The sequence below is a fragment of the Arachis ipaensis genome, chromosome B4 (assembly GCF_059453495.1).
Source record: "Arachis ipaensis isolate K30076 ecotype BB chromosome B4, ASM5945349v1, whole genome shotgun sequence".
NCBI lineage: Eukaryota > Viridiplantae > Streptophyta > Magnoliopsida > Fabales > Fabaceae > Arachis > Arachis ipaensis.
In genome coordinates this window covers 109,907,998-109,917,698 of record NC_142439.1, presented here as the reverse complement: position 1 = coordinate 109,917,698, position 9,701 = coordinate 109,907,998, and the positions used below count along the sequence as shown (strand labels likewise).

The window sequence follows — 9,701 nt, the reverse complement described above, 5'->3', positions numbered from 1 at the left end:
TTCAGCAAGTTGGTCATTTCATAGATACTCTGAGTTAGAGCAGCAGTCTCTCTGCTAGAGGATACTTCTGCAACGGCTTTTGAACGGTCTTGTTTCTGCCTGTGATTCCTAGTAGATTCAGCTAAATCATTGATCAATTGCCATGCCTTATCAGTGGTCTTGTACTTTTTCATAGACCCATTGCTAGCACTTTCCAATGTGGTCTTATCTTGGGGCCTCATGCCCTGTGTGAAATAATCGAGTAACACTATCTTGTCAATCATATGGTGGGGGCAAGCTTTCAGAAGATTATTGAAGCGCTCCCAGTATTCATAAAGAGTTTCAGAGTCATCCTGAACTATCATGGAAATATCCTTCCTTAGTTTATCAGTAACTTCAGCTGGAAAGAACTTTTCCAAAAATTCTCTTCTCAGTGTATCCCAGTTGGATCCAGTTGCTGTGGGTTGAGTGTAGTACCACTCTCTTGCCTTTTCTTCAAGAGAAAACGGGAAGGCTTTCAGCAAAATTGAAGTTTCATTTGCACCATCATGCCTGACAGTAGAACAGGCTGCTTGAAAATCTCTCAGGTGCTTGATAGGCTCTTGAGCAGGTAAGCCATGAAACTTGGGCATCAAATTAAGCAGTGCAGTCTTTATTTCAAAGTCTATAGCCACCGCTGGGAGATGCGCTTGAAACGATTGCATTGTAAAATCAGGGGCTCCTTCCTCCTGGATAGTAACTCTTCTGGCTGCTGCCATGTTACCTGTACGTAAACCAACTGAATCAGTAGAACGGGAGCTGATTTCTTTCTCAAGTGGCATTTCAGACCCGCCCTCAGAGAGGACTAACCGACGTCGAGCTTGCCTTATTCTTGAAATAGTTCTTTCAATCTCAGGATCGAATACTGGCAAGCTTGGATCAGGAAGTGAACGCGTCATCTAACGAAAGAAACAAGCAGCTCATAGTAGCAAAATAAAATAAAATGTAAATAAATAAATTCCAATTAATAACTTTAGCACTCTATTGCAACTTCCCGGCAACGGCGCCAAAAATTGATGCGGGCGGAAATTGGCGAGTTAAGAATGATTATAAATTATGCGTTGCAAGTATAGTTCTCAACCAACCAGAAATCCGCTTATCAATTTAGAAGGGTGTCACAGAAATTAAAATTAAAATACTGGGAGTATGAATCGCAGGTCGTCTCCCAACGAGTTACAGGAAAGTGTGCTATTTTATTAATCAGAAGGTTTTCAAAAAGGTTTGAGTTGAATGGCAGAAAATTAAATTAGAGAATTTATATAAATTTAAATAAAAGCCTTGACTGGGAGTTGAACAGCTGGAAGCCCTATTCTTGTTGGAGTACTCTCAGGATTAATTGACAATTGGGGGTTATTATGTTTAGTTGTCCCTTACTAAGTAAGGGAAAGTCAAACAAGTTGGAATGTTGTTTCTATTCACAAGTTCTAATCCACTATTGGGAGGATTGATGTTAGTGACTAGAGAGCAATCCAACAATAAAACCAATTACAATCTTTCTCTTGAGCATCCTAACTCAAGGATTCCTTTCAATCAACTCCCCATCAAGTTAGGGAACTACTCGCTCATTGTAAATGTAAAATTCATAACATAAAAGGAATTAAAGAAAGACATGATAAATAACGATCAAAAGATTAATTGAAAATAAAAGTAATTCTTGTATTAATAAATACTAAAATAACCCAATAGTAAAATTAAGTAAATTAAGGAACATGGAAGAGTAAGAGACAAGTAAAGAGAACGAACTAGAATGTCGAAGTCTTGATGAGGCAATAACTCTTCTCAATATCCCAATGCAAAAACAATGAACATAACAAATTCTAAAACTATGAATGTGTAGAGAGAAAACCTAGAGGAGAGGAAAACTATATCTAAAAATTAAAACTATGCGGAATGAATCTTCTTTTTGGTTTCTGCATGTTCTCTGGCTCTAGTCTGCTTTTTTGGGCAAAAAACTGGGTCAAAATAGGGCCCGAAATCTCCCCCAGCGATTCTGCAGATTATGCAGATCGCGCATGTCACGCGATCGCGTCGCTCATGAAGACGCGTCATTCGGCGTTCTGCTTTGCCACGCGGTCGCGTCATCTATGCGGCCGTGTCGCTCGTGTTACTCCATGCCGCGCGGTCGAGTCATCCATGCGACCGCGTCACTACGATTTGCTCTTCTCCGCGCTATCGCGTCATCCATGCGGCTGCGTCGCTTCTCGCTGGTCATCTCCTCAATTCCTTGTGTTCCTTCCATTTTTGCAAGCTTCCTTTCCAATCTCCAACTCATTCATGCCCTATAAAGCCTGAAACACTTAACACACATATCACGGCATCAAATGGAATAAAGGAGAGATAAAATACATAATTAAAAGTCTCTAGGAAGCAAGTTTTCAATCATGTAATAACTTTAGGAAGGAATTATAAATGCATGCTTATTTAATGAATAAGTGGGTAAAGATCATGATAAAGCCACACAATTAGACATAATATAAACCATAAAGTAGTGGTTTATCAGCACACATCAATGAAGAATTACGACCTGTGCGGACGCACAGCCCTGTGCGCACGCACAAGTCGGGAAGGGACATCTGTCAGGGGCGCTCGCATAGTTTGTGCGAGTGAACAGACTTTATAAATTTTAGTACCTGTGCGTACGCACACCCCTGTGCATACGCACACTTTCAAAATCTTCCTGGGTGTGCGCACGCACACCCCTGTGCGGACGCACACGCCCTGTTTCATAATTTTAAACTTTGTTTTCAACTATTTCACCTTCTCGACAAGGTTGTAAGCTTCTATAACACCATTTTAAGACTCTTTGACTTATTTTCGGGTACTAGAACATGGAAAAAGTTCATAAGGGGTTTGATTTGGATTTTTCTTTGAAAAGTTAGCAAACGGAGGTTTAGGTTTCTGGTGTATTGTAGAAGAGTTAGTTGAGAGGGAAGGAAGAGTGGTGTATATGGTGATTGTTGACAATGAATTGGGAAATTGATGAACTAATGAGCCCGGAATGGAAGTAATGAATTGATGATGATTATGATGAGTTGAAGACTCAAAGAGGAATGATGATCTTGTTGAATAATGAGAGTGTGCCCAGCACTATATCCTTGGGTTAAGTATGATAAGTGTGCAAAGTATTATGTCCTTGGGATTGAATTATGATTGATAATCTTATTTGCTTCAAGAGTATGCCAGGCACTATATCCTTGGGTTATGCATGCAAGTGTGCCCGGCACTATATTCGTGGGTCAATAGAGTGTGCCCGACACTATCTTTGTGGGTGCGGTAGAAAAGCGACATCCGAAAGGATGTGTTGGGTTGGCATTTACGGACCAACAAGTGATATCACGAGCCAATAGGATAGGCATTCATCATATTCATCTTTTATGTGCTTGTTTGCTTTGATTACGTGAGTTTGCCTAATTGTATAACATGCCTATTTGCTTACTTGAACTACTTGCTTTATATGCTTCTACTTGTGTTTTATTTGTTTGTATTAATTGTGATTGTCTGGTGCCGAGGAGGTTAGGTAGGCGGTGGCGATGTATCCCACGGAGGTAAGGTTGGCGAAGGCTGTGGGATACAGCGGTGTGATTAGTATTAGTTAGAATCCCCCTAAGTTTAGAAAACCCTGGTTTATGGTTTAAGTTCTTTTATTTATTTTGTTCTAAGCTTGAATATCAGTATGTGATGTGGAGTTCTAGGATTGCCTTCGGTGTTCCGGAGCCTTACATCTTACATCATTGGGCACTGTTACCATACTGAGAACCTCCGGTTCTCATTCCATACTTTGTTGTTGTTTTTCAGATGTAGGTCGTAATCTACTTCGGTGAGATTGTGGATATGGTGACAAAGCGGAGTATGGTTCCTACTTGGTTTAATTTATATTACCTTTTTATTGTTACTTGATGAGAAGACTTTTGCGTGGTCTAGAAATTCGCAGATAAATCCTCGTTGCGAGTATAGTTTCTAAACCAACAAAAGTCCTTTCATACAAAAGTTTTGGTTGTCACAAGTAACAAACCCCTTTAAAATTGATAACCGAAGTATTTAAACCTCTGGTCGTCTTCTCAAGGAATTGCAGTGAGGTATGTTCTTATTATTATTGGTTATGAGTCTTGTAAATTGAGGGTTTTGAAAGTAAGGAATAAGTAATTTAAATGATAAGAAAAATAAATAAATGATTATAAAATAAACTCTTGGCAAGGTATGAAAATTCGGAAGTCCTATCCTAGTTATCCTTATCGGTGGTGATGAGAATTGAGTTTGATCTCACTTAGTTAACCTTTACTAAAGCAAAGGAAAGTCAAGTGGACTAATTAGTGTGATCCTCAAGTCCTAGTCAATCCCTAAGAAAGGACTAGAGTTAGTAGAATTCAAGTCAATTAGCAAAGATAACAATTATCAACCATAATAAGTTTAATAACTCAAGAGTCTCCAGTTAATCAATTAAAGCCAAGAATATAAAAAGCTAAATAAGAATCATAAATCTGAATTACCTCGATTTATATTAAATAAAGAAAATCATAACATGAATGTAGCATAAGCTAAATTGAAAAGATAAATAATAATTAAAGGTATATAATAAAAATAGAAAATAAATAAAAGGAACATTGAACCTGAGAAGAAGTTGAAATCCTAAATCCTTTAAGAGGAATCCTAATCCTAAAACCTAAGAGAGAGGAGAGAACCTCTCTCTCTAAAAACTACATCTAATCCTAAAATTACGTGAATATGAGTTGATGATATGAATGAATTGACTCCTCCACTTTATAGCCTCTAATATGTGTTTTCTAGGCCGAAAACTGGGTCGAAAACAGCCCAGAAATCGCTGGAGAAGAAATCTGCCACGCTGATTTTTGTCACTGCGATGCGTCCGCGTGGAGCACGCGTTCGCGTTGCCTAACGTCAGAGCAACTATGGCATATTATATATCAAATCGAAGCCCCGGACGTTAGCTTTCTAACGCAACTGAAACCGCATCATTTGGACCTCTGTAGCTCAAGTTATGACCGTTTTAGTACGAGAGAGTTAGGCTGACAACTTTGTAGTTCCTTCAACTTCTTGTATTCCTTCCACTTTTGCATGCTTCCTTTCCATCCTCCAAGCCATTCCTGCACTGTAAATCCTGAAATCACTTAATGCACATATCAAGGCATCGAATGGTAATAGGAGAGGATTAATAATTAGCAATTTAAAGGCCAAAGAAGCTTGTTTTCGCATATATCATATAATAAGGAAGGAATTGTAAAACATGCGATTTCTATGAATAAGCGTGAGAATAATAGATGAAAAACCATTCAATTTAGCACAATATAAACCATAAAATAGTGGTTTATCAACCTCCCCACACTTAAACATTAGCATGTCCTCATGCTAAACTTAAGAGAACTAAAAGAATGAAGGGGAATGGTAAGATGTATGAAATGCAAACTATCTATATGATTGCAACTATATGCAAAATGTTTCTACCTACTTGGTTAAAAGTAAACAAATTTTCTAAGACAAACATAAATCAGATTCCACTAATTCAAATCATACAATAAAAGACAAGTAAACTTGTAAGAAGACAGCTCATGAAAGCAGGGAACATAGAATCAAACATTGAACCCTCACTGGTAGTGTATATCACTCTAACTCTCAAGTGTCTAGGGTCAATCACTCTACTCTTCTCTAATCATGCTTTCTAAACTTTGTTCTTCATCTAACCAATCAACAAATATTTAATATACCAATGCAAACATCATGAGATCTTTTTAGGGTTGTAATAGGGCTGAGGTAAAGGTAAGGATATATATATATATATATATATATATATATATATATATATATATATATATATATATATATATATATATATATATATATATATATATAAGGCTAAGTGAGCTAACAAAGTGAATCCTTAATTAGTCTAAGATCTCACCTAACATATACATACTTTATATAACTTAAAATGCTTTACCTAGCTATCCAAAATTTTCCCACTTTTGTATTACATGCTCATGTATCAAAATTAATTTTTGAATTTTGTCCCATGTGCATTGATTCTTTTTATTTTGCATTGGGGAAATTTTTGTATCCTCTTATTTAATTACTTAAAAATTTTTTTTTATATATTATTATTATTATTATTATTATTATTATTATTATTATTATTATTATTATTATTATTATTATTATTATTATTATTATTATTTTCAATGCACATGGTAATTTAATTATTTTGATTTCACATGAGCATGCTTCCCAAACCTTGAAATAACTTATTCAATTTAATTCCCTTTTTTTTTCTATCATCCCATGTTCCCATAAAATTTCCCATACTTAATTTATACACAATATCTATCTTAAGCTAACCAAGGATTCAACTTGGGATTTTTATTTTATTTTTCTGCTTAAGGCTAGTAATGTGGTTATAAAATAGAAGAAGGGGTAGAAAGGCTCAAGGGGGCTAATAAAGGTGACATAAAAGGGTAGGCTTATTTGGGATAAGTGAGCAAAAACAAGTAAGAGCCTCAATCATATGCAAGCATGTAAATACACTAAATAATGGACATATAGAATGGGACAAAGCAAATATTGCAATTATAGAGAAGAAAACACACAAGAATAAAAATTTATGGTTAAATAATGTAACCATATAAATAAGCTCAAAATCTCACAGGTTGTGTGTTCTTTGGCTCAAAAACCATGTTCCAAATACAACTTCAAACAAATTTAACACAAAAAATTTTGATTTTAAATTAGTGAAAATTTTCAAAGATAGGGTCTTAAAAAGAAACTTATTATTCTTTCAACTAAGTAGTACTTAAATGCAAACAATCAACTACACATGCAATCTATTATGCAATGCAACAATGAACTAATAAAGAAAATAAAACAATGGTGTTGGAAAGAAGAAAATAGCTAACCCATGGAGATCGGTATCGACCTCTCCACACTTAAAGATTGCACCGTCCTCAGTGTATGCTAAGATGTACAAGTGGACGGGTTGCTTCAACTGATACTTTACTCCAAAGATTATGCAGGTGGACTTGTTTGTCTTCCCATTAAGAAGCTTTTCCTCTCCCTTCGTTGGTGGCCATCCTGAAAGAAGAGGGAAAAGAAGAAAAGTAACCCAAAAATAACGATAGAAAATAAATAAAATATGGGTGTTAATGCCAGATAATAAGGGTCCCAATTACATGGTAGCTACAACATGCAAGTGAGAAAACAGTAGAAGTACATGGTAAATCAAGAGTGCAAAAATTTGCAACAGCGGGGAAGAGAGTGCAAGACAATATAAATTCATGTCAATACAAAATTAATACAAATATCATAAAAGATTAGCGTTGACTTAAATAATATTACCCAATCAGAATAAAACAAGTCATGAAGTACCAGAATGATTTCAAGAAAAGATGTAACAGTTGAATAAGAAAATTTAACACCAATGGAAAAATAAAAACATGCACAAAATTAAAATGCAATGGATGAAAGTATGCAAATAAATTAAATAAAATAGAATGGAAGTGAAAAAGATGAGAAGTCAAATAAAATAAGAAAGGAAGAAGAAAGAAATAAGAAGGGAAAGAAAAGATTTGGATTTGGGGAAGAAAAGATTAGATAGTTGGCGCTGATATGGATAAGTTATGCGTCGCATGTGACACAGACGCGTGAGTGACGCATTTGCGCGGTTTGGCGCGATTGCTAAATGACGCGGACGCGTACGTCACGTGGTCGCGTGAGGTGATTGGTGCGATTGCCGCGAGAGCAGCCTCGTGTTCGCACAACTTTCTATTCGAAACTCTTTTTGCCGAATTTGAGGATGACGTGGTCGCGTGGTTGGCGCGATCGCGTGAATGGCTATACTTTGAAAAATGACGCGGACGCGTGGGGTACGCATTCGTGTGAGTGGGCTTGTGCTTTCAGCATGGGTCCAGCCCCATTCCAGCCCATCTTACTGCCATACACCCATTTACGTCGATTCCACAGAGCCACGCGTTCACGTGGGTGACGCGGACGCGTGTGAGGCATTTTTCGCAAATGACGCGGCCGTGTGGGTGATGCGGACGCGTGGGCATGTTTGTGCCCAAAGCGTGCCTCCAGCCACGCTTTCGCGTGACTTTCTATTTACTTTTCTTTTCTTCACAACGCACTAATGACGCGAGCGCGTCAGCGACGCTGCCGCGTCGCGTGCTTTTCTCTTTTTTTTTTTTGCAGGATGCAAAAATGCAATGATAATGTGGTTGCTATGAATAATTCCAGGTTCAATGAAAATAGAATAAAATAAAGCTCAAAAACAAACAAAACGAAATAAAATCAAAATTGAAGAAAAGGAACGATCATACCATGGTGGGTTGTCTCCCACCTAGCACTTTTAGTTAAAGTCCTTAAGTTGGACACTTGGTGAGCTCCTTGTTATGGTGGCTTGTGCTTGAACTCATCCAGGAATCTCCACCAATGTTTGTACTTCCAGTAACCTCCGGGGTCTCAAACTAGGCGCAGAAAGCCTTCAAGAAAGTTAAAGCAAGTGACAAGGCCCCAAGAGTATTGATTGCTAGAATGAATTCCGGGGTCCCAAACCTTGCTTTTGCACCCGTCTTCTTATTGATCATCATGATTCCATCCTGGTGGCAAGCAATCTGAATTCTCACTAAAGCGGCCAAACAACTTCCTAGACCCATTCAGTTGAGCTTTACACCAACCTTTGCATTTAAACTTTGAGCTTTCCACCATATTGAATCTTGCATGATAACTCCTACCACTAACCATCTTCCTCTTACTCTTAATGCCACGAAGAGCTCTAAGTTGACCATCCGTCTCCAGTAGCCCATATTCAAGTGGAATTAGAAAGCTAAGGGATATAAATTTTACCCACTTAAATGTTGTGAAGGATGATGGCAACTTAGGGGGAGGGGTCTCCAACAACTTTGGCAAGGTAGTTGCAGGCTTTACTCCCTTGTGCTATTCTCTGACAACTTCCACCTCTTTGTAAGCTTCTTTAATTTCAACCTCTTCCTCTTGGTAGCTTTCTTCCAATTCAATCTCCTCTTCAATGCTTTCCAAGGGCATCGGAGGTTGTGCTTCTTCTTCTTGAATCTCCATCTCTTGATCAACCTCTTCCAAGTCCTTAACCATGACATGCCTTGGAGGTTGTACACCCTCCTCAACATCAAATGCAACCGTCTTGGAAAGAGGCTCTATGTCTTGACTTTCCCATGGAGGTTCAGCATCTCTCAAGTCTTCAACCACTTCTTCCTCTGCAACTATTATGGCTTCCTCCACTTGTTCCAATATAAAGCCATGCTCCTCATTGTCCACCGAAGTTTCTAGTGTCTCCATCATGCTACGCTCTTCTTTTGATTCTCCACATGTAGCCATGGGAGTACTCTGAGTGCTCAGATATTGGGAAGCTATTATATTTACTACCTCGGTTAAGGCAGTAGTGAGTTCCAGTACGCTCCTTTGTATCCTCGCTTGCCCTTGAAGAAGAACACGAAGTTTGTCATTCACTGGAGGTTGGGGTGGATATGAGGGTTCATTGATTGGGAGAGAGGTTTCATAATACGGAGGTAGTTCTTCTTGATAAGGATATGGAGATGGTGAATATTGAGGTGGTGGTTCTGGGTTTGGTTCATATGGTGGTCAGTGTGGTGGATAAGGATTTGGGTCATATGGGGGTGTTTGGTTGTAGGGGGCTTGTGAGTATG

General features: G+C 38.0%; 1 non-coding gene across 1 annotated transcript; it reads left to right on the top strand.

The window, feature by feature from the left end:
- Positions 1-257: 257 nt before the first annotated feature.
- LOC148568746 (small nucleolar RNA R71) lies at positions 258-365 on the top strand. Its single transcript, XR_015882706.1, has one exon. It is a non-coding gene; the product is annotated as a small nucleolar RNA R71 (small nucleolar RNA).
- Positions 366-9,701: the final 9,336 nt, after the last annotated feature.